This window comes from Pogona vitticeps, chromosome 3, assembly GCF_051106095.1.
Source record: "Pogona vitticeps strain Pit_001003342236 chromosome 3, PviZW2.1, whole genome shotgun sequence".
NCBI lineage: Eukaryota > Metazoa > Chordata > Lepidosauria > Squamata > Agamidae > Pogona > Pogona vitticeps.
This window is the reverse complement of record NC_135785.1, coordinates 37,849,670-37,875,946: the sequence shown is the minus strand read 5'-3', so window position 1 is coordinate 37,875,946 and position 26,277 is coordinate 37,849,670.

Sequence of the window (26,277 nt, the reverse complement as noted above, 5' to 3'; positions counted from 1 at the left end):
TCCTGCTTAGCAGCCTAATGAATGCAAAGGAATGAAGCTTAGCTTTGCTGACACAATCAATATAGCAAAGTGACAACTGGTGAAACAAAATAATGCTTTTGCCAAAGCTGACTTGATTAATTTATTAAAGACTCGTTTCTCAAACTTCTAATAACTGTAACAGGAAACAAGACATCAGAAGAAACAGTTTTTAAGGGGTTCTGTCTTTGGTGGGTACAACAGAAAGATAGAAGGGACCAGAACTTGCAAAAGTTACTTTTTTGGATTATCATTCCTTGAATTCCCTCAGCCCTTCCCAAAAAAATCTCATTCAGTCTGGAAGGGACAAAATATCTGTTGCATGAAGACAGCTCCTCCTCATAATCTGTTAAATCCACAACTGATGATAGGGCCACTAGTACATCTTTGCTAGTATAATTTTACTTAATTTTGAAATTCTGGAAGAAGGCTGTGCTTCGTACTCATCCTTCCAATTGCAGCTGTCAACTTCTTGCTTGGCAAGTGTGCAGCAAGGGATGTCTTAATGTTAGCAAGGAATTTCTTAATTACCACAGTACCATCTCCTTTCCTAGTCGGACTTAAATCTTAAATCTACCAGTCTTTCCCTGGTCCAAAGCAGGTTTCAGGGTGGGGTGGTAACCATCTATCTACACAGAATGTTATTAGATATTAGATAACGCTATTAGTTATTAGATGATGCTTCACTGAATCATCTGGCCTTTGAGTGGGAGCATATGAAATTCCTGAAAATCAATTGGCCCTCTGGCTGAGTTTCGGAGTACTCTGTGACTCAGTTATAGAGACATGGATACAGTTCATGGACAGAAAAGTGGATTTTGATCTACAAAAGCTTGTGTTGAAGTAAATTTGCCAGTCTTTGAAGTGCTGCAGTATTTTAGCTCTCACTCTCTCCCCCACCTCTTTCACCCTTCAATTTTGTCAACATACTGTAAGTTAGCTAACCAAATAAGTCTATGAGTTTTAATAATAATAAACCTTTATTGGCATACAGCAGAAGAAGCCGCAAAATAAATACAATAAAATACGCATACAGGGTTCGTTGCATGCGAGTGGGGTGGAGAAAATAACAGCGTTAAGCCCCTCATTTTAGAGAGGGCATGTTGCGACGTCTCTGAATAATGGCGTGAACATATCGAGCAGCTGATACAGTAACTTCCTTGTTAGTACCATTTAAAAGGTATTGGGTTTTCTTTAGGTCATCCCATCGCGTGTAGGAGGGGGGAAAGACCGACTGGTGGAGCAGGCGGATATCCATGTACAAAATGCAATGAAATAGCATATGATGCAGAGATTCAGTTTTTCCCTGGCCACATGGACAGGTTCTCAGGTCTGTAGGAAGACCCAAGTATCTGCCCTGCACTAGATTTGATGGAACTATGTTGCATCTGGCGAGAGTAAATGCCCAGCGCTCTAGTGGCTGTTCAAGAAAATATAAGTAGCTTGGGCTGCGTCCGAGAGTGAGTGAGAGGTGAAGACGAAGTGGAGAGCAGACTTTTTGTGCCGCACTAAACAAAGTTTGCCCTTCAATGTCCAGGACCCTGTTTTTGATGGTTGGAAACACCTTGGAGGGGGGTATAAGGCCCAGAAGGTCGGGAGATAGCCCTAGAGTCTTAACTTTCTTTGTGAATAGGGCCAAGCCATTGGGAAGCAGGCTATCGGCTAGCAACGCTTGCAATAGGGTGTCCTTGGGAGAGAAAAAACAAATTTTGACCCAGTATTTGAGAAATCTGAGCCAGGCCCTAGTCTCAATTCTGTATTGGCCACCCTCAAGACACAGAGCTGCGTATGGGACACAGTGAGGGAGGCCAAGGATTTTGTATAAAAATACAGATTGTACTCTCTCCACAGAGCTGTGTAGTGAGGACAACCAAATAGGGACACCGTATAGTAGCTGAGCAACTGATTTCGCGTTAAAGATCTGTAAAGCAGCGGGAATAAAGCCATGGCCCCAGGTGTGGTGAAATCGTAGGATGGCTTGGGCTGAGAGTTTGGCTGTCTTGATTGCTGCCCGTTGGTGAGTTAACCAGGAGTGTCGGTGATGGAAAGTAATGCCCAGATACTTAAACTCTCTGACCTGCTGAATGGAATTCCCATGGAATGACCATACGAAGGGTTTCCACGCTTTGCCAAAGATCACAATTTTGGTTTTCTCAAAGTTGAGTTGAAGGTTGTTGTGAGACAGGTATTCAAGGCAGCAAGTAATTAGTCTCTTTAAGCCCACTCCTGAGCGTGAGAGGAAAACCATGTCGTCCGCGTACAAAAGGATTGGTATCGAGAGGTGGCCAATTTTGGGGCTGTGACCGTTGACAGTGCGTAAGAGGGGGGCGAGATCGTTGATAAACAGGTTGAACAGGGTTGGAGCCAGGACGCAGCCTTGCTTCACTCCTCTATTGGCAGGAATTGGGTTGGAAAGGGCCCCCTTCGACGAGATTTTAATGCGGCAAGTGGAACCCGCGTGCAGTTTTTGGATTAGAAAAAGTAGCCTTCTGTCGATACCCAACCTGGCAAGCTTGAGCCATAAAATGTCTCTGTCGATCGAATCGAAGGCCCCTTTAAGATCTAGAAAGGCTGCATAAAGGCGAATGTTTGGCTGCGAGGCGTATTTAGAAATCATGTGGGATAGGATCAGGCAGTGGTCTAGTGTTGACTTTCCCTCCCTGAAGCCCGCTTGCTCTAGGCCCATGATGTCTTGATCATGAAGCCAGTCTTGCAGTTTGTAAAGTAGGAGACTGGCGTACATCTTCCCTATAATGTCAAGGAGGCTTATGGGTCTGTAATTAGCTGGAGTTTTCTTGTCTCCCTTCTTTAGGATCGGAATTATTATTGCCTGTGTCCATGACTTGGGCATCATGCCAGATTCATTAATAGCGGTGAATAGGACAGCAAGTACCGGGGCCCACCAGTCCGTATATGCCTTTATCAGTTCCGGAGGAAGGGCATCGGGGCCAGGGGCCTTACCATTTCTGAGTTGGCCTATGAGTTTTGTTGTTTGACTGGTTGTGATTGGGGCCCACTCTGGGAGGTCTCGGGGTGGAGGCGCAGCTGATGGAGTTGTTGGCTTACAGCTGTCATGAAAGGTGGCCAGGAAATGATGTTCCCACGTCTCGGCTGGTATGTAAGGGAGATCAGGTGATGTCTGCTTGAAGATGAAGGAACCGGAAACCACTTCCCAGAATTTTTTGTTGTTACCTGAATGGAGCGCCTCGGCTAGTTGGGACCATCGGGCCATTGCCGAGCGGTGATGGAGATTCTTAATGGCTGAACTGAGGAGGGTTTTCAGCTCGAAGTAAAGGGAGGGGGGCTTGGGAGCCTTGGAGGATCTGTAGTTGTTGTAGATCTTTCTCAGGTGCTGCTTCAGGGCAATGGAGACCTTGTCTAGCCTGTAACAGGGGGCTGAGGCCTGTTTTGACAGGGATTGGGGGAAGGGTCGCCCCAGGTTAGCTGTTATGGTATCTGTTAGGTTCTCAAAACCTTGAATGTAGTCCTCGGGCTTCGATGACGATAGCCAGTTAAGAGAGCTATACGGAGATATGTCTGGCTTGGTTATTTTTTCAAAGAGTTGTTTGGCTCTGAGGTTCCAGTGAATTCTGAGCAGGGTCGGTGAGTGCTCCGGGGGAGCCAGGTTCATCGGGGGTATCGGGTCTATGTAGGGGGCAAGGCTGCAGGATAGAGGAAGATGGTCACTGGCTAGAGGCTCGCCCACCCGGAAATCGGCCACGTATGGTAACAAGGGGATGGGGATCAGGATGTAATCTATTGTACTGGAACCACGGGGGGATATAAACGTGAATTCACCCTCAATGTCTGCCTCAGTAAGACCGTTTAGCCATATTAAGCCTCTGAGCAGGCACAGTTGTGCCAGGTAGGTCCCCGCATCGTTGATTTGATGGTCTTTGGATAGCCTCCCTGAAACGTGGGGATACAGGGGGGAAGTGTCGCTAAATGTCTCCGACACGCGATTGAAGATGGTCTCACCCTGACCTACCCTGGCGTTAAAGTCGCCTGCCAGCAACAGCGGGGTCCCAGGGAACCAGAGCTCAAGGTTATCAAGAGCAGAGCTCAGGGATTCCCATTGGTTGAGCCTGTGAGACTTGGAGGGTGCTGGAGGCATGTAGACATTGGCTACTAGAAGCTTGTGGTTCCTGGTTTCCAATTTTATGGCCTGGATTTTGCAAATGCCGTCGACGGAAAGAATGGCGTTGGAAGCTATTGTGTCGACTACTAGTATTGCTAAACCCCCGGATGGCCGTCCCTTTGTCGTGAGCCTTTGAGCTGGTAGGGAATATGAAGTATATCCGGCTAGGGATATAGGGTGAGCCGTCCACGTTTCTTGTAGCAGTATGGTGCTGAAGCCTCGAAGAAGATCACAAAAGTCAGGATCCTGCTTTTTGCCGTGCCAGCCTGCCACGTTCCAGGAGATCAGACTTAGGTTAGCCGATGGAGCAGAGGGGAGTGGGTTGACCGAATGTCAGTTTGAAGGCGACAATATGACGGGTGGCATTGGGTCCGGAAGTGAGCTTACAGCATAGGGGTCGACCCCGGCTCGGATGTCCGCATCCGAACTAGCCGAGGGTTCTGGCAGAACCGGCGAGGCTGAAGGACAAACACTGGAGTTCTCTGAGATGTGAATGTCCGCAGTAACCAAAACTAGTTTAGATGGAAAACGCTGGGTTGGAAGTGAAGTTGAAAGAGCTTTAATCTGACTGGGCTCTTGGACGTTGGGCGTTTGAAGGAAATTGGTGGGTTGAAGTGTGTTGCTGTTGACCCTTCCTTCGAGACTAGGCTGACCCACACAAAGGCTCTGGGCTGCTCTCTTGTGTTGAGCTCCGGTAGGCGAAGGGGCAATTGACAATGTACGTTCTGCCCGTGTAGAGGTGGATGGGGGCGGTTCGATCTGGAAGCTTCCTTCAAGTGAGGGGGATCTACCCTTGTAGGCTTTTGGCCAGGTGGTGGCCCCAGTAGAAAGCGGTGGAATCGAAGTGTTTGTCCCTCGAAAGAATGGAGGATCTCCAGAGGAGCTATTGGGTTCGAAGGGATCTACTAGGGTCTTCAATTCCTGCCTTAGTGCCTCAACCTTCCTGAGCACCGAGTATTGATTTTCCCGTGACAGATCATTAAACCCATGGATGGCCTCAAAAGGCACAGACTCGCTGTCTATGTCTATTTCAAGCTGCAGTAGGGGTTCCTCTTGGGCGGGACCATTGATGATGCTAACATCAGGCCGTGTGTGGGGTGAAGTGGACAGAGACTCTGTCAGAGGGCGCGTGTCAGTGAACGTACAGGTGGAGGGCTCCGGAGCTGGCAAGATCGTGGGGTTCATCATGGACGGCGTCTCGCTCGATACGTCTTTTGTTGAGTTAATGCCGGGAGATCCTATTTGCCCCGACGCTTCGGCAAGAGGGCTGGCTACAAGTGCCGATGACAACAGCTCTGATGTTATGGTTAGGTCAACAGTCTTCGGGTGCTCGCTGGCAGTCGGTTGTTTGGCTGGGGAGCATGAAGCCCTTGGGCCAGGGAGTAAATTTCCCGGTGCATCGGCTGTAGAATTGGGGACCAAAAGATCAGGAGGCGAGGTGTTACTCGGGTCTTTTCTTTTTGCCCTTCCTTTGCCTTTTTTTCTGTCCTGGGTGTTGCTTGAGCTGGAACAAGGCGGGGATATACTCGCACAGGGCTTGCAGTGCAAAGTTTTTAGCTTAGCTAAGGAGCTTTCAATGTTATTAGTTGCTGCTGTCAGTTCAAGTAAAAAGGATGAGACTCCTAGGCTCTTATCAAGCGGGGGGTCGACTTTCGGACTGGTGTTCTGAAGGCCATAAGCTCTAGGCTGCAAACTAGGCAGCTGTCCAAGACTTGGCCTTGAAGTTTGAGAGGAGACTGATAGGGAGTGAGTCGGCACGTTCGTTGAAATCAGTGGTCTGATAGGCGTGTCGCTGAACACTCTGCGTAGAAGAATATTGTAAGATTCTAAAAGATGTTTTCTTTCATGCAATAGTCGAGGAATTCTGGAGCTTTGAAACCTATAAGTCTATGAGTTCTATGCAAGTGTATGAGGCACACAAATTCCATACCATGAGCCCAAAATAAGGCTATTTTATAGCTTGTATATTGTGTGTGTGTTTAGTCGTTTAGTCGTGTCCGACTCTTCGTGACCCCATGGACCAGAGCACGCCAGGCCCTCCTGTCTTCTACTGCCTCCCGGAGTTGTGTCAGGTTCATGTTGGTTGCTTCGCAGACACTGTCCAGCCATCTCATCCTCGGTCGTCCCCTTCTCCTCTTGCCATCACACCTTCCTAACATCAAGGTTTTTTCCAAGGACTCTTTTCTTCTCATGAGATGGCCAAAGTACTGGAGCCTCAGCTTCAAGATCTGTCCTTCCAATGAGCACTCAGGGTTGATTTCCTTTAGAATTGATAGGTTTGTTCTCTTTGCAGTCCAGGGGATTCTCAAGAGCCTCCTCCAGCACCACAATTCAAAGGCATCAATTCTTCGGCGGTCTGCTTTCTTTATGGTCCAGCTCTCACTTCCATACATCACGACAGGAAAAACCATAGCTTTGACTATTCGGACTTTTGTTGGCAAGGTGATGTCTCTGCTTTTCAAGATGCTGTCAAGATTTGTCATCGCTTTCCTCCCAAGAAGAAGGCGTCTTTTAATTTCAGGGCTGCTGTCTCCATCTGCAGTGATCATGGAGCCCAGGAAGATAAAATTTGACACTGCCTCCATATCTTCCCCTTCTATTTCCCAGGAGGTGAGGGGACCAGTGGCCATGATCTTAGTTTTTTTGATGTTGAGTTTCAGACCATTTTTTGCACTCTCCTCTTTCACCCTCATTACGAGGTTATTTAATTCCTCCTCACTTTCTGCCTTCTTCCAAGCCCTTCTTATTCTTCTTGGCTTACTGACTTCATGGTTTTGTTTCTACTGCTTTAGCTGTTTGTTTGCTTATTTATTTATTATTTCTATTTATCCCACTTTTCCTCCCATCAGACAAAGGTGATGTACATTGTTTTATCTATCTATCTATCTATCTATCTATCTATCTATCTATCTATCTATCTATCTATCTATCTATCTATCTATCTATCGATCTATCGATCTATCGATCTATCGATCTATCGATCTATCGATCTATCTATCTATCTATCTATCTATCTATCTATCTATCTATCTATCTATCTATCTATCTATCTATCTATTTATTTATTTATTTATTTATTTATTTATTTAATATCCCGCCTATCTGGTCAATATGACCACTCTAGGCGGCTGTTCTCGTTCCCCCCTTAGAACCAATTGTTGAAAATCAGACTGAGAAATAGATAAACTGGTTCAAACTCAGCCAGCTTAGTAGGACCAGGTTACAGTCCAACATAATGACCAGTACATTACGCTGGTGCCAATAACTTATCTTTGTAGTGAGGGAAAATAACTTTCCCACTGCTGAGCTTCTCATGGAAGTAGAGATTTCTCTCATGTTCTTTAAAGATCACCCAGTAAGAGATGTAGCGATTGAGGCTGAAAAGCAAACTTTGAATGATATTGTTTCCCCCTTTAAAATATGGAAGGAAAAAGAGTCGCAGAAACAAAACAAGTACAGGGAGGAAAGGGGAGGAGAGAGCAGGATTTATATTATTTTGGGTCTGCTGAGTGCATTCTCAAGAAAAAAGGAGGGTGAAAGAGGGGATATATTTCACAAATGGCCCTGGTGTTCTGATGCCGTGGGAATAACATAGATTTAAGCTGTATTACATGTATAAGCCAAAAGCTAAAGAGGTTAATATATAGACAAAATAGTCAAAAGAAGAAGAAGAAGAAGGAAAAGAAGAAGAAAGATGAATCTTTATTGGAACATGAATAGATTAGATGTGTATATACTTGATATGTAAGATTGAATGATTATGCATTTGATGTCTTCTTATTCTCAAAACCCTTTTTCCATCCCCCCCCACTGCCCTTTGCCTTTTGTATTCCTTCCCCATCACCCAATAGTTAAAAAATAAAAATTTTTTTTTTAAAAAAAAGATCACCCAGTGTTTCAGTGTTCTGTTCTTGGGAAAGGAAGTCCTAATTATGGCTCATTATGGATTCATGATATTGAATGGCTAGGTAGAATATGTGTCTTCAGGAGACAGTACAAGTGTGTATAAATATGTCTGAATGTGAGATGAGCAAGAAGATGTGGATATGACTTTGGTTGTTATCAGCCTTGGTTTGAATCTGTCTGCTACAGATGTCTACCCATGTATCCGGAAAGCTGCATGGCCCTCTGAATGAAAAAGTATTGCCCTTGGGTCCTAGATGAAGGTTCTCTTCCATCTCATGTCAGCCTTAATATTTCAATGAATCTTTTACATATCTAGTTTCACATGCACCTATTGTTGTTACATATAGTAATGTCACCTTCAACTTATGAATGAGTGATGTCCAGAATGTGATGTCCTCAACAATCCTGCTCTGCTCCTGAAAATTCAAGCTTGTAGCTTCCTTTAGGGAGGTAACCCATCTTTTACTTGGACTTCCTCTTTTCCAGCTATGTTCCACCTTTCTGAACATTATTGTCTTTTACAGAGAATCCTGCCTTCTTATGATGTCCTCAAAGTGGGACAGCCTCTGTTTCTGTTGGAGCTACTGTAGATAATCTCCTCTTTAAGTCTCTGTACTTCTTCTTGTTGTTGTTTAGTCATTAAGTCATGTCCAACTCTTTGTGACCACATGGACTAGAGCACACCGGGTCCTCCTGTCTTCCACTGCCTCCCTCTGTACTTCTACTGTGTAGCAAAAAGGAATTTTGACATAAATCCAAAACTCTGAAACATTTTCAACATTTTTGCTTCCAGAGGTTGTTTTGTTGTTGTTTAGTTGTTGAGTCATGCCTGAATCTTCATGACCCCATGGACCAAAGCACGCCAGGCCCTCCTGTCTTCCACTGCCTCCTGGAGTTGGGTCAAATTCATGTTGGTAGCTTCAATGACAGTGGCCATCCATCTCGTCCTCTGTCCCCTTCTCTTCCTGCCTCCACAGTTTCCCAACAGCAGGGTCTTTTCCAGGGAGATTTCTCTTCTCATGAGATGGACAAAGTATTGGAGCCTCAGCTTCATGATCTGTCCTTCCAGTGAGCACTCAGTCAGAGGTTGTTTAGGCTTGATTTAATCTAGGTCCCAGTTGTTTCTGGGAGTCCAAGGTATTTCACAAAACTCTCCACCAACACCAGATTTTGAATGATTCATTTTCTCTCCCTACCCCCCCACCTCTGGCAGGTTTCTTACTTGTCCATCTTTCACACCTATAAATGGTGATCCGAAATACAAGAGGGTGGATTATCTTGGTCTTGGTCGCCAGTGACACATCCTTACATTTGATTATCTTTTCTAGTTCCTTATTTGCTGCCCTTCCTAGTCTCAGTCTTCTGATTTTTTTTGGCTACAGTCTCCATTTGGATTGATATTCAGGCAGGTTATAAAAAACTTGTAGTCACTTTAATTTCTTCATTGTCGCTGTTAAATTTTTGTAGTTCTTCTGCAGCTATTGCAAAGCTATAAAATCAGAGGCTGTCTTTGATGTTAAAAGGTGCATTGCTAAAATACAATCCTTGTGCATGATTAACAAAGCAGAGATCTACCTATCTTTTCTAACCAGAATTCATCCTGCAACAGTAAAGCCACTATTCTGTTTTGTATTTAAGATACATGAAAATGGATGCATATTTTTCTCAGAAATTCCAACAATTTGCCATAGCCACAAACTGCAATGATCTGAAACTAATAGCATAACCTTATGTCAAATGAGACCCATTAGAACTTGTAACAATAGTAAGCAATTTTACTGGTGAGAGCAATAATTGTTTCTCAAGAGTAAATGCCAAGAAATGAAATTGTAGAGTGTACTGCTGTTTTAAAGTGGTAACTTTAACACACACTCTGTGTATGTGGTCTGTCTCTGTGTCCGTCTCTGTGTATTTTCATATGTGCCCTTTTCCCTGGAGTACAGCAGCCATTGAAATTAAAGTTCATCAGATCAGAATAGTTATACAGTATGTCTCTAGGAGACATAATCGGTTTTTCTTCAGTTCTCACCATAAGCTCTCTCTCTCTCTCTCTCTCTCTCTCTCTCTTTCTCTCTCTCTCTCTCTCTCTCTCTCTCTCTCTCTCTGTGTGTGTGTGTGTGTGTGTGTGTGTGTGTGAGAGAGAGAGAGAGAGAGAGAGAAAGAGACCAGAGAGAGAGAGAGAAAGAGAGATCTACAGAATAGATATAGATATAAGTGAAATGGCTTTGAAGATAAGACATAATGATCACTTGAGGTCAGCTGAATTTAGGAAGTTCACGTTTAAGGAAAAAATCCAGTAGATTTGATGCCATGTAGATCCCACAAGCAAATTCATCAGTGGTTTCCAGCTTCTCTTAAACTAGATGAATGGTCTGCTTCTGCCTTCTGTCCAACTTGTCAGCACTCTCCTCTTTTAACCAGTCATTAACCTGAATAAGAGTCACTCTCTCTTTTTTTAGCCATCATGCTTTCACCCTCTTCTCTAAACACTGCTGAGCAAACATCTCTGACCTAAATTTGTGCTGTTTGTGAGAAATACCTTCATGGTCTATCTCTTTTCAGAAGGCCAGTAATCTTGCAAGATTTGGGGATTTGCATACATATTAAAATAGCATGAATTGATATAAGCCTTTCTTGTGGATGAGTTTTATCAAATCATAGAAACCTGGAATTTCATTATGTCTTCTAGACTTTCTGCACGTTACACATATTTCAATCTGTAGATTGATCTTCAGCAACTCACCTCTCTCTTTTGTCTTCTGAAAGCTTTCTCAGTTCAACATGACTTGCCACCTTTTTTATCTTTCTGAAGTCTTCCCTTTGTTTTCCCCATTTTATTTGTATGCAGCCCTAATCTAAAATGATTTTTCCCATTTTGCAGAATCTGTGTATCTAGGAGAAGAGAAACCCTCCAATATTTGAAAAACGTGCAGGTTGGCACTGACAGAATATAGAAACAATGTTCTTGCTGGATGCTACTGGGCTATGATTTAGAAGCTAAAGGACTGGACTTTGTACAATGTTGGGTAGCAGCAGGCAGGTAAGAAGTAGAACAAGCAGGAGGCTATCCTGCTTAGAAGGACTATCAGGACACAGAGAGAAAATGGCTGGCCCATGATATTTTACTGTCAGGCAGAGTGGTATATAGCAATCCACATCATAGAACACCAGAGGTTGGAAAAATCTACATTACAACTGGTATCATGAACTGATAAAATATTGGCATAGCAATGTTATATTTAGAAAATAATGTAGTGGAAGGAAATATTTATGTATTTATTTATTTATTTGTTCGATTTATATCCTGCCCATCTGGTATATTCTACCGCTCTGGGCGGCTTACAGAATATCAAAACAATAAAAAACATAAAAACATTAGCATACAACAATAACAAATAGTGCAGGAATAAATAAATAATAAATAGCAAAGCAAAAGAAATCAGTAGTTGACAGGAGGGAAGGCCTGGATGTACATCCATGTTTTCAGCTGGCATTTGAAAGCACCCAGCGTAGGGGCCTTGCAAATCTCCAGAGGAAGGTTGTTCCAAAGGCGAGGAGCCACCATTGAGAAGGCCCGGCTTCGAGTCTTTTCCCTCTGGGCCTCTCGGCATCAGGCTCCTCAGCCTCACCTCCTGACTCGTGCGGGTGATCCAAGTAGATCTTGGTGGGAGCAGGCGTGCAATATGTGTGTCTGCAGTGCCTGAAATGTTTTCATTGTTACTTTTAAGGACATTTTAGAGCAATATTGAGTAGAATCTTTCATGTTTTAGGTTACTGATATAAAACCACAGTAGTATGTGTGAATTGGTTGTGCCAGTTTTCTTCCATATGATCAGAATATTGGCAAGAAGTAGGCTAGTGCTTAATTTTCCTCCAAGGTAGTTTTCGAAGACCCATTTCCAGAAGAGCAGTTATTATTGTGGCATCACTAATGATAAAAAAAATCTTGTGGGAAAGGCAAAGGCTAAGAATAATTTGCTCAGGCAATGAGGCAATGACTATAGCACAAGTCATTTCATTTTTAAAAAGCCTGCACAAAGAGGTCCCTTGTATCTACTTGGACAAAAGTAACTTGGAGAAACATAATGGCTGTGTAATGGTAATATTTATGCAAGAGGCGATCCCTCTTTACTGTCAGTAAGCCATGTTCTGTGGGTTCCAAACAGGGCTCAGGATTCTACCTTAACAAATGTATCCCAGCAGGAAAGTTTGTGGACAAGAGTCTACTTCATAAAATCCATAATACCCTAAATTTCCAAAACACTGCAGCAGGCTTTTTCTAGGTGCAAACAAGTTGAATGTTTCACAGGTGCTTGCAGTAGCTGTGCTCACACTGAGTAAGCAAGAGCTTGAAGATTTATTCACACAAAGTCTAATCTGGTACCTCTCTGCTGTTAATCCTCTGTTCTTACACATTAGCAAGTGTCAGCAGGTGCCTCGTCTTGAGGCCAGCTAGACTCCTTGCATGCATATAATGAGGTGACTGTGGCCAATTATCTGCTTAGCTGGCAGGTGAAAATGGAGTGTATCCATGGTCTTCTTTACATTGTCATGAAATTGGTCTCAGCAGGTCCTTCTTTTCCTACCCATGCACATATCCATGCACCTCCAACATCTAGTGCATCCAAAGACTGCAGTTATTCTTCACTAATTAATAGGATGAAATTACACCAGCATATACAACAAAAGTGCTGGATTATATACTTAAGCAACCCTGAGTGCTCACTGGAAGGACAGATCCTGAAGCTGAGGCTCCAATACTTTGGCCAACTCATGAGAAGAGAAGACTCCCTGGAAAAGCCCCTGATATTGGGAAAGTGTGAAGGCGAGAGGAGAAGGGCACGACAGAGGATGAAATGGTTGGACAGTGTCATCGAAGCAACCAATATGAATTTGACACAACTCTGGGAGGCAGTGGAAGATAGGAGGGCCTGGCGTGCTCTGGTCCATGGGGTCATGAAGAGTCGGACACGACTGAACAACTAAACGATATACTTAACAGTAGTATTGTAGTTCTGCTATGGTAGTAGGTCCATTCAGATTTCTGTACTGTAGACATACTCTGTGCATACTCTGTAGACATAACTCTGTGAAGTTGATGGGCATTAACTGCTGGATAGCAGGTTGGAAGTTGGATTCCCCATTGTGTCTCCTTGACAAGGGCTGGTCTCAATGATCCTTCCAGGTCTGCCATTCTGAAATGATGATGATGATGATTTTGAATTCTTGAATTTCAAATACATAAAGAACAGCTTTTCATAGACCAGAATTTTATCCACGATACCTAAAATCTATACAATAGCTGCTGAAGTTAAATAGGCACTTATTTCTTTTATCATTTGACCTAACACTTCGAAGATTTTCACTTATCATTGTTCGGTATTCTATAAATTAAGTGTTTCAGCACAGTTGATTTAACAGGTACCTTAGCCACTTTGTTCCTTATCTGTTAAGTATGTTCATTAATCAGTGTTCATTTATATCTTAACCCATTTACCATTGAAAGTTAGCAATTACATTTTATGGCACTTTGTGGCTGAAGTTTCCTAGCAACAAGATTTCTTTTTAGGTTGACCCCTGTTATCTGCAAAGGTTTGCAGTCGATCTCAACCCCATTACTTTTTACACATACTATTCACAGTATTAAATAAACTGTCTTTACTATAATAATTTGCTTTTCCACAAACAGACTGCGTGTTCTTTAATTTTTGTAAACATTAAAACCACTGAAAAGCATACAAATAGCACAGGTCAACCCAACATGTCTAGTAAAGATTATTTGAGTGCAACCTGCAAGGTGTCTCAAATTAAATCTTAAGCATTTATTTAAGATCTATGTCTTTCACTACCAGCTGTAACAGACTACAGTATTTGAAAATAAAAAAGGGAGCATCATATTCTGTGACTTTCCATGGAGAAAATGCCACACTTGTACCAAACCTGATATAATGAACATAATAGCCCTAATCGGTTATTCACTAAAAGGAGTTCATCTTAAACTTTGAGTAGAAGGACGAGGCTGGCCTTGGTTTTTGTTTTGTTTTGTTTTGCTATGGTGAGCGAGATCTGAAGATGAGAGGATACACTTGCGTAAAACCTGTGGAGGTGTATAGAGAATGCTCTCTCTCTGGCTTCAGTTCTCTGTTCCTGAGAGCTAAGTCAAAGGTGGGCAGGTCAGCTTTGTCCTTCTGCCCATGGGCTAACATTAACCCTTTAAAACACTCATGAAGAGAATGGGTGCAGACTATTTTGCCATGATACAGCTTAGCATAATATGATGGGGAATCTGTATTGCCCTGCATGGGGGCAGTGAAAAACTCAGTAGTCATCTTCTTTTCCACATTTCTTGTCAAGTGCAGAAGGGTTCTGAAAACTGAGCCCAGATAATCAGGTTAGAGTGACCACCATTTTACCCCAGGGAAATAACGAACATTATCTGTATTTCATTATTCTGTGGTCACACTCTTGCTCTAACCCTTCTGTACTAAAGATTCATTGAGCTGGCCTTCATCTGATGTGTAGCCAACTTTCACCATACTGGAAGTTCTGAAAATGCTATATCTTGCTACATTTCCAATTCAGACTCTCCTGTTAATATACATTGTTGGAGTTGTGGTAAAGAATATCTTCAAAGAGGAAATCTAATGCAGGACAAGGATCTGCAAATAAAAATCACAATTGTTTTCTTCCATGTGCACAATTTACAATTCATCGTATCAACTGTGAGGAGACATTAAGGATACCTGAGAAAGCACCTTTTATGTAGCAGCCTCCTGTTGTGCAGTTTCTGTCTCCGGGAAGTGAGGCAAGCCTCTTCCCTTATTGACCTTTAGATGGTTGGGGAAGACAATATTGTTCACCTCAGATTTTAGCAGTCAATGAAACTCTCTAATCACAGGTTTTACTACACTGTAATGTTTCTTATTTATTATGTTTGTTTTGGGGGTAGGGATTGTATATTTTATGTTTTTTATTTTATTCTTTTCTATATTTTGCCTCAGAGTTTCAGAGAATGGGTGGTGATTTTTAAAAAGGGATTAAGTTCATGACTTAGCCAGGGTGAGCTGAATAAATTAGACAGTCCTGTTATTTAAGGACAGAGAATGCCCAAGTACTTTGTTATTTTTATACTGTATTTAACATATAATTCTGTCATTTTTTTTTTTACCAAAAAAGAGTTATTTTGTGACACTGAGCTGATTTTTTTTCACACATTGAATTTACAAAGGCTGAGCAGGGCTACTGAGGACTAGACAATTTGGAGATCACTTCTCTGTAAGGTCACATAAACTGGGGATGTCTTTATGACATGTAATAATAACAAATATAATATACTCTAAAAACAATAAGCACTCTGTCTCCAGGTACACAAACACAAACACACATGCTGCCACCACTGACACATCTTGTGATCTATTCTTAAGAGCCATAACATAGTGGCAGTTCATATATAGCTAAGGCGAGATTAGCAAGACATTTCAATATAGTCAATATACTAATCTTATAGGTTTTATCTAAGTACTCTTTATTTTCTGTTCCTGTTTTCTCATTTGCCATTGATACAGTCTGTCCCTAGACATGTTTGATGGAGTGCAGTGCAAACACTGGGAAAAATGCTTTTAATTATTGTGTTTAATTGAAGGTTCCTGTACTTTATTTAAAAAATAATTTTATGCATGAAGTTTAATTAAGGGGACCCCATGGCCCATGGGCCTTAATTAATTGTAATATAATAGCATGCAAACTCAGTATGGCACCCTAGTCTTTTGCTAAAGGACATAGTGTAGTCTTGATTAAATTCTATTGCAATTAGGAAGTACATTGGCACAAATAATCTGATTGCCAAAATTCTCGTGAATACTAAACTAGTATGGTAATATGATCTTGAATAATTAAGGTAGCAAAATTGACGTTGCTACTCACCCACCCACACCCGCCCCACTTGTTAGCTGCCCTGTCTTTTTGAGGCACCAGTTAGGTTATAAATGGGGATCCGTTCCAAAGTTCAACGATACATAATAAAAAATAAACATGTATAGCCTCTTTATATACTTTAAAGGCTATCAGTGGTTATATGCAGCATTGTCATTAGGTATGACTACACCGCAGGGTTACCAGTGTGGTGTAGTGGATAGAGTGATGTATAAAGACACTGGAGAACAATTTGAATTTCAGCTTAGCTAGGGACATTGACTGGGGTAGTGGAAAACCACTCCTTAAATATCTCACTTACCTTGAAAACCCTGTTAGGTCACTGTAAGTCGGTTCCTACTTAACAGGTTATAACAACTACAACAACTAAAGCAATCCTGAAGATATCCCCATCCAGGTTATTTTGTTTTTTAGAGTGTTTTATTCATTTATTTAGAGTATGTAAGCATCCTACAGTGGCATCTTTGTTCACAAAATGGCAGGCTTCTCTAATGTCCCCTAGGGACAAAGCTATTTTCAAGCCGGGGATATTCATTTTACCCTGCTTCAGGGTACAGAGTTCTCACAGGGATAGCTGGATAGTGTGTTAGTAGTACCAATACACAAAAGCCAATGAAAGCAGAATGTGGGCAAACAGCCAATGAAGGCCAAGTCTTACGCGGCAAAGTTAGTTTCAAATAGGTAGTTTTCAAGCCAAACTCCATAGTCCAAGATCTTCAGTCAGCAGAAATAATTAAGAATCCAATGAAGAGAAACACAAAAGCACAGCAAAATGCTGTTCCGAGTATTCTGAGAGTGGCCTTTTAGGCCAGATGGGTGGGTTATAAATCAAATCAAATCAAATCAAATCAAATCAAATCAAATCAAATCAAATCAAATCAAATCAAATAAATAAATAAATAAATAAATAAATAAATAAATAAATAAATAAATAAATAAATAAATAAATAAATAAATAAATAAATAAATAAATAGCAAGGCAGTAAAAGAATCCAGCAAGAAAGACTTGGTTGCCATGAGTTGAAACAGAGCACAATACATTGTTTCTACCACTGATGACTCATGAAATAGAAGCTTAGATGATGCTTCCAAAAGACTTAACCTGAGCCTAGCCCTAAGCCATCTAGCCCTAAGCCTTCCTTTGAGCAGAAGCCTACTTTCCAAAAAGACCACTTGTCCCTGGAGGGAAAACAGAATATCTTCAATGGTCCCAGTGGGGTGGACGTGGGGGAAGCACTTTGACTTGTAAATGTAAATATAACTAAGTTGTTTTCCAGATTTTTTTTAAAAAAAATATGTATGCTATTCTTTTAGTTTTTTGTTTTGGTTAGTCTGTATCCTTTTGTGCTTAATTTAAAATAAAGAAATGGTCAAACTGCATATTGCAGCTCGAGCTTCCAAATCCAGGACACAGTGGCTGAAATCCAGTAGGAAATCACAATTGGAGTAGGCCCATTAAATTAATAGAACTTGAGGAACAGTTGATTCACCAAATCCACACTGATTCAATGGGCCTGCTTTAGTTGCAACCGATTACTGTATTTTTTGCCAGTCTGTGGTTCATAATGGACATGGCCCACTACATGTCTGTAGCGGGCACCCTGAAGCCTCTACCAACTCAGGCCTCCACTAATTTGAGATCTCAGCACTATCATTTTTTCCGATTCCCTTACTTCAAAATCTTCACATGCTCTCTCAAACATCATCATAAAAGATTCAGGGCAATCCCCTTTTCTAAAGACTGGGAATCTTTTCAAGTCTGCCTTTGATAAATGTCTCTCCTCAGAGTTGGCTCTGCCATCATTGTTATTGTTATTATTTGCTTGAGCCGCCAGCTCTAGCCTTCTAATCTCAAATGCCATTCTCTCCTTTTCTAGTTCTCTTTCCTCAGATCTGGCCTTATTTTTTAGCTCCATCTCTCTCTGTCTAATCTCTATCTCCATTTTTTCTTTTTCCAGTTCCATTTGTTTCAACCTGAATTCATGTGCTTGAGCTTGCTCCAATTTCCACCTTTGGAATTCAATCGAGTCCTCCCCCCTTGAGGTCTCCCTGTCTTGATCTGAGGTAATTTCTTCCCCAGAATCCCCATTTTCTTTATCTGACCCAACAGCCATTTCACAAGACACTCGCTCAGCTTTCTTTCCCCTGGTTAAAGGCATGTTCCTTTACTTAGGCTTCTGATTCAGCTCTCAAGCCTCAATTTAAAAGTACACTTTTCTTTCTTTCCTGTCAGTGAGAGTCTGTGTTATAAAGTTGCTGCTTCCCCAGCACTCATCCACTGGTAAGCTAGCTACAGTGGCTAGGCCTCTGTCAACCAGTTAGGCCTGTCACCAAAGACAGAGTTTCTTTCCCTGCCTCAGGCACCAAAACCACTTAAAACCCCAGCTTCACCCTATCCTAGGTTTAGCTGACTTTGAGTCCCCTCCGCTTATCTGCCCTTGGCTTCCACTTTGTCCCCTCAGAGCTCTCCCTTGAACTCAGGACAAGCTAGCCAACCTGCCACAGATTCTGCTTTGGGTAACTCTCTCCAGAAATTGTTTCCACAGAGCCAGTCCCTATCTTAGCACCCCACTCTGAATTTCAGAGCCCTCCTACTAGACTTTCTCCCCTTGAGAAAAGTCCTAGGAAGTTACCCACTCGTCCACTCAGATTCCCTGACTAAAGATCTGCTCTGCTCTGGGCACCTTTCCAATCCAAGGCTTTACTGGACCAAGCACGTATCCCACATGCTGGACACCAATTAATGTAGCGGGCATGCTGAAGCCTCTACCAACTCAGGCCTCCAGGAATGCTCACTCTTCTTCTTCACTTGCTGCCACAAATTTTATTCAATATTTAGAAAAGACAAGGGTTGTTTCAAAACAAAAACTTGTTTATTGGTTTAACAAAATAAAGTAAGTAAATCACAAGATGTTAATCAAGTTCTCTCACTCACTGACACACACAGACTCTTCCCTCACTGACTATTTGGCTCACAGGCCCATAGACACACTCATCACTAACTCTCTCAAAATCTCTCTCTAATCTCCACAAACTTCCCTCTTTACATCATACACCCTTTATCTATTCCAGCTCCTCCCCCTTCTGCACCACCTTCCGTCCTCTCATTGGCTGATGTTCCACTGCCCAGCTGTGACGGACAAGTGAGGGCAGGGCTGAATGCTACAATGTCTACTCATTTTGGAATCAGATGAGATGCCCAGAGATAAGTAAGTAAAAAATGAAATTAAAACTCCAATATGAATTAGCTGTCTCTATACGTACGTACCAGTATGGCTTTCAGTGCCTATCAAATTATAATTTCTCCTCCCATTTAAATTGATGATAATTTTTTATAATCTGAAAGAGAAAATATATGCAAAAACTGTTGAGCAATTGCACTCTGTGCCTGCTTTTATCAATGCCTGGATGAGATACCATGTAGTACATCTACATTTGATGTCTTGACTAGAGATGAGGACGAATATAAAAACGGATCCGCTTTTTTGACAAAAATAGCCAATTGGTTAAATATTCATCCTTTCATATTTGTGGGTTGCAGAGACCCCCATGAATATGAAGGGATGAATATTTACCCGTTTTTATTCATCCTTTGTATTTTAAGAAAATTCTTCCTACCGGCCACCAACCAGCTGATTGGCAGCCAATAGGAAGCCGCCCCTCCCAGCCAGCCACCATCACAGCCTACTCCCCCACCCCTTCCTCTCCCTACGTTAGCCCCCACCCCACCCCCACCACCAAACCTTTACCTTAATCACCACTGCCAAGATCTTCGTTTGGCCTCCCAGTCACGGCATGTAAAAAGGGAGACTGGTTGCCCTTTGTAAAGATGGTGGGTGCGGAAGCTGCAGCTGCCATCTTTGCAAAGGGCAGCCTGGATTCCCTTAAGGCAGCAAGGAATTGGGGGGGTGGCAGTGATGGGGGCAGTGGCAGCGGTGGCTGGCAGGGGTGTGTGTGTTGTTTTTTTTAAAATAACCCTCCCATGAATTGACAAATAACTTTGATATTTGTTGCTTCATGGGGGCAACTTCGTGCTGCGTGAGTCATCAACTTTTGGCGACTCACGAAGCAGGACGACTCGCCAAAATGGTGAGTCATCCTCATCTCTAATCTTGACTTTTGCAGGAGATAGGAATATAAATGTGAGAAGTGGACATAGGAATGACCGGAGGGATGAATGGACTGAATATATTCAAACCTTGCAGAGAATCGTTATTTAGGCATACAATATGTTGCTCCTACAGTGCTTAATTTCTGAAATCTTGTTCCCTTTTGCTTTTATGAAGTAGAACAAGAAATTTGGGGGCAGGGAGGTGTTTGTATTTGTGTGTTATTCTCCCCCCTTTACTTGTCTATGGCAATTGTTACTGTGATGCTGATAACCGTGGGGAGTTGAGGGATGAAAAGAAACATGCACACATGCTGGGGCTTGTTTTGACTGAAAAAAATAACACTGGCTACAGTGGATCATCTTTCAACAGCATTTTGATTTTCCAACATGTCTTTTTGGTTTGGATTCAGGGTGGTTTTGAAAACTGGTGTATAAAATCCGGCTCCAGTGTAGTATTCTAATTAGAATCCTCAGGCCATGTAGAAGTGCTGATTACTGAGTATCTCAGCTGTACTGAAATTATATGGAATAAACCATTGCACCAAAGGTGTTCATTTAGTAGCTTCTGGCTCAGCAAGAGAAATCTGATTTCAATTATGACTGAGTCAAAATCTCCACTCGTCTGAAAATGTAAAACATTACCGTTTCCAATATGTTAACTGTCCCATTATGATATTTGAAATATTTTGATTTTTTCTTTTGTCGTGCAACTTTATGTCAAAGATACTCAATGCCCCTTTTGTTCACAAAGGCCCTGCATAAGTGAATTGTTCCATTATGCCTGAAATAATTTAACACATTCCAGAACCCTTTAGTTCAGCCATTAACACACATTGTTAGTGCCACACTCCTGTGGGAAAATGATCACTGAGCCTTAAACCAGTTTTCTTTCTGATTCTTTACATTATACATCTTTTTTCTTTAAAAAAAACATTAGACATACTTCTGGGAAAGACAGAAAAAGCAGCAATTTTTTTACTTAGTGAAATACATGTTCTTGTTCAACTATCTGATTATAAGAGCATGTTCAAGTTCTATTTCTGTGAGATTTTATTGGAACATTGTGTATATATATTAAAAAAAACCCAGTTCTTTGCTATGTAAAGCCCCTCAAATTGTTACAATGTCAAGCATTTTGAAAGGAAGCTCTGAGGAAGAAAAGTGGGAGAGGAAGAATTATATAATAAACCATTTAATCAAAACAATGGGGCATTTTTGTGAACATTATAGGCTAACAAATTTATGATAATGTATAAGTGAAATCCAGAGAAGGCTAAGGACCCACTCACAAATCAGTGCATAATGGGTGTGTGCAGATTTTTGGGATGACAGCAATCTTGCATGCACTAACACTAGGTATTCTTTGACCAAGCAACAAGCATGCAGGGTCTTCGTCAGGCTGGAGACTCTATTTTCTCTCTTTTTTTTCTTACTGTAACTACAAATGGCAACTGTAAGTAAAGATTACGTTTTCTACTTTAAATGCTTCCAGAGTGATTTTACCACACAAAGTGCTGTCTTGTGTGCAAAGCCTGGGAGGGTGCTGTTTGATGAGACTGGGCTGATCTCTCTACATTTCTGTATTGTTGTTTTCTACCTTATACTCTGCTAACAAAAAGGAATAACCATATTATTCTAGAACTCCTCTTTTTTTTAAACCAAAGTTTACAAATGCAAATACTTTGATTCTGTCCAAATTATTTGTCTTACATACAGTATAGCAACTGATTCACTTTGAGACAATTTGTAGCCTATCCAATTTGATTCCTACCAGAATATTTCTAAGTATTTGCACTAATTTGTATTTATCAAACGAGTTTTGAAAAACATGAAAATGGGGAAAATAAAAGATTCTGACCTGGGGGGGCAGTTAAGCTCAGTGCCATCAAATACCTCTTGATTTCCAGTATTCAGGCAGTCTCTTACCAGTTTCTTTTCTTATTTCCCTCCCTTTTTCATTCCTCCTTCCCCTACCATCACTTGGATTCAGTTTACTCAAATATGGTCAATTTACTCAACAGAAATGTTTATTAAATGGAATATGAACACCCCTGATCAGCAGTGGCATTGTATCAATGAGAATAAGTACATGTTTTGGGTCTCATGTTTACCACCCACCCTGTCTGGAAGATAGGCATGTGCAGGAAAATAAGAAAATGGCAAAATACTGCAAAAGTAAAAGCCATTGGCAGGTATTTAAAAAAATACAAAGAAGATAGCTTAGGTCCTATTTATTTTGAAATGCTAGTGTTCCATATGTACATGAGGCCACTGGGTGGGGTCATCAGGGGGTGTGGAGCCTTGTGTCATCAGTATGTTGATGACACTCAGCTCTACATCTCCTTTTCATCAACTGCAGGAGATGCCGTTCTGTCCCTTCAGCGCTGCCTGGAGACCATACTGCAATGGATGCAGGAGAACGGGCTAAGGCTGAATCCGGACAAGACGGAGGTACTGAGGGTGGGCGCCCCCACAGCTGGGGATTAGGGAAGCTCCCTCTCTTTGGGGGGGGTGACTCTCCCCGCCAGGGATGGGGTCCGCAGCTTGGGGATCCATCTGGACCCGGCGCTTACTATGGAATTCCAGGTGGCGTCGGTGGTCCGCACTGCCTTTTTTCATCTCAGACGGATAGCTCAGCTGCGGTCCTACCTTGATGTCGGGGCGCTCACTACCTTGGTGCATGTGCTCGTAATATCAAGATTAGACTACTGTAATGCGCTCTACGTGGGGCTACCTTTGAGGCTGCTGTGGAAACTACAGGTGGTGCAGAACGCGGCGGCCAGATTACTTAGTGGAGTGAAAAAATTCCAAAATATCTCACCCACTCTGGCCGCACTGCATTGGCTGCCCATCCATTTCCGCATCGACTTCAAAGTGATGATGCTCACGTACAAAGCCCTAAATGCCTTGATACTTGGTGGAACACCTACTCCCACCAAGATCTCCCCGTGTCACTCATGCAAGCCAGGAGGTGAGGCTGAGGAGCCTAACACCGAGGGAGGCCCGGAAGGAAAAGATAAGAAATCGGGCCTTCTCAGCGGTGGCTCCTCGCCTCTGGAACAATTTATCTCCTGAGATTCGCGTGGCCCCCTTGCTGGATATCTTTAAGAATCAATTAAAAATATGGCTGTTTTTGGCAGGCCTTCCCATCAGATAATCCCTGACGCCCCCTGGCACCCTTTTTTCCTCTCTCATCGTTCCTCCCACCTTGTGTAATTACTATTTAATAATTGTTTTATATATCAATTTTATTGTATTATTTATGTTGTTAGCCGCCTAGAGTGGTCCTGAGTTGACCAGATAGGCGGGATATAAATAAATAAATAAATAAATAAATAAATAAATAAATAAATAAATAAATAAATAAATAAATAAATAAATAAATAAATAAATAAATAAATAAATAAATAAAATAGTATCCTACACAATAAAATCATGGTGCATTCACATACAAAGAAACTCAGTTTATTCAGTTCTAAACTGATGTGCAAAACGAGATGTGCAGCTGTGTAAAAGGAAAAATGAAAAAGTCTCCAATGCACAACCACCTACCCTAATAAAAGTGAAAGTAACAGAGCAAAACTCTAACAGTAACACTCTTTCCTTGTCCTCTCAAGGTGTGGAATGTCTATTGATTACAAGAACAGATGAGTTTATCTGGTTGACCTGAGTCCTTCAAAGGGCTGTGTGATTGAGCTTTCCAGTAGAACATGGGCTTTTGATTGGCACTTGCGATGTCAGCTTTGGGCTTCCTGATTCTGTTAAATATTGTTTCTGTATCTTACTTTTTTCCAACATTTTATTCTTATCTAAACATACAAACTTAAAAATATTAAAAATCTAACAAATAATTAACAAAAAAAACATTACAACTAAACATCCATCCTTCCCCTGTGGATCAGAGATTTCACTGTAGTCTGGTCATCGGAGTATCTTCAAAGGACTCTGGTGAGCACTGGTACACTATAAAGTAATTTCCCCCTAAGTTCCTGTCTTTTTCTGGGCCCAGTTATATATCAACTTCTAGCTTTGCTTTACAAAATCTCTTGGTTGATCCCGTAGTGCCTCTGAAAGCATGTCTAGTTCAACAATATCCAATAGCTTCTTTAATAACTCATCCATTGTTGGTGTCTCTACATTCTTCCATTTTTGGGCTCAGAGTAACCTAGCTGCTGTGAATATATACAATACACTGTATTTTAGTTTCTTATCAATAGTTTCTGACATTATATTCAATAATAACATTTCAGGTTTAAAAACTTAATTTTTGTTGAAAAATCACTTTTGCCATTTCCCAAGCCTGTATCCATTTATTTTTTATTTTTTATTTTTTGCTTCTGCATATGATAATAAGTCCCTGGATTTTTTTTACATTTCCAAAAAACATTACTGATCCCATCTGATATTTTTGCCAATCTTACAGGAGTAAAGTGCCATCTATGAAACATTTTCAAGATATATTCTCTAAGATTCACTGGCTTAATAATTTTATGATTCTCTTTCCACATTTTGGTCCGTTTATCAATATCTTTCTGTTTCCAAGTGAGACTCCCTGACAACAAGCCCTCTCCCCTAGTTTTCATAACCTTCAGAGCACTGAAGCAATATTTAGCATTTTGGAGAGCCTGAATTTGATTCCTTTTCCACTTCAGGCTTCTTGATTTTCTTTGGATCAGTTCAGAAACAGACATATAGTTGTACTTCACTTCCTTTCTGAATAAATTCTGAATCTGAAACACATCCTTAGTGCATAGAATATAGGCATGTTTAACCCTTAAAAGATATTTGTGGTTAATATTTAAAAGCAATACATCAGTTTAACATTCAGAGTGACTTTACTGTAAAATTCAGAATATTAACGTTGTTGTTATGTGTTGTCAAGTTATCTCCAAGGTATGGCAGCCCTCTGAATGAAATATCTCAGAATCTCCAGTTCTCAACAGCCCCGCTCAGCTCTTGTAAACTCAAGCCTGTGGTTCCTTTAGGCAATCAATCTATCCAGTATTTGGTCTTCCTCTCTTCCTGCTGCCTTTCACCTTGTGCACCATTATTACTATGTTTTCCAGATATTCTTGCCTTCCTGTGTTGTAGGAAAACCTCAGTTTCGTTATTTTTGCCTCCAAAAGTAGTTAAGGCATGATTTGCAATAAAACCCACTTGTTCATTTTTCTTTCAGTCCAGGATATCAGCAAAGCTTCCTCTAGCACCATATTTCAAATGTATATTTTTTCCCTGACATGACAGCTTTCTTTACTGTGAAGCGTTTACACCCATACATGGCGATCAGGAATACAATAGTGTAGATGATCTTGATATTCATTATCACATCTTTATACTTGATGATGTTTTCGAATTCCTTCATTGCTGCCAGTTCAAGTCTCAGTTTTCTTCTATTAAATGGCTTCAGTTTGGATTGATGACTGAACCAAGGTATACAACATCTTTCACTATTTCAGAGTCTTCATTATCAACATTAAATTTCTGTAATTCTTTTGTCATCATGAATGTGTCTTCTTAAAGTTCAACTGCAGTCCTGCTTTGGCACTTTCTTCTTCTACTTTCTCTAAAAGTTGTTTCTGTCAGTGAGATGATTTCATCTGCCTATATTAAATTATTGAAGTTTCACTCTTTCTTCATTTGAAGCTAGTCCAGCTTTCTGAATAATCTGTGTACAGATTGAGCAGATAAGAATATAAAATGCACTTTAGTTTGACACATTTGCCTATAGGAAACAATTCTTTCTCTCCATATTCTGTCCTAATGGTAGCCACAATACAAGTTTGTTTGTTTGTTTGTTTGTTTGTTTGTTTGTTTGTTTGTTTGTTTGTCTGTCTGTTTGTTTGTTTGTTTGTTTGTTTGATTGATTGATTGATTGATTGATTGATTGATTGATTGATTGATTGATTGATTGATTGATTGATTGATTGATTGATTTATATCCCACCCATCTGGTATATTCTACCACAACTTACACATCAGGGTGATGAAGTGTTGAGGGATAGCCATTTCTTCCACAACCCATATTTCTTATTGGCCAACACCATCAAATGCTTTGCTGTAGTCTATAAAGAATAAAGTGATCTTATTCTGAAATTTGTTTGTGCATTCCAGTAGCCAACAGCCATTTGCAATATGATCACCAGTGCTTCTTCCTTTTCAGAGCCTATTTCGA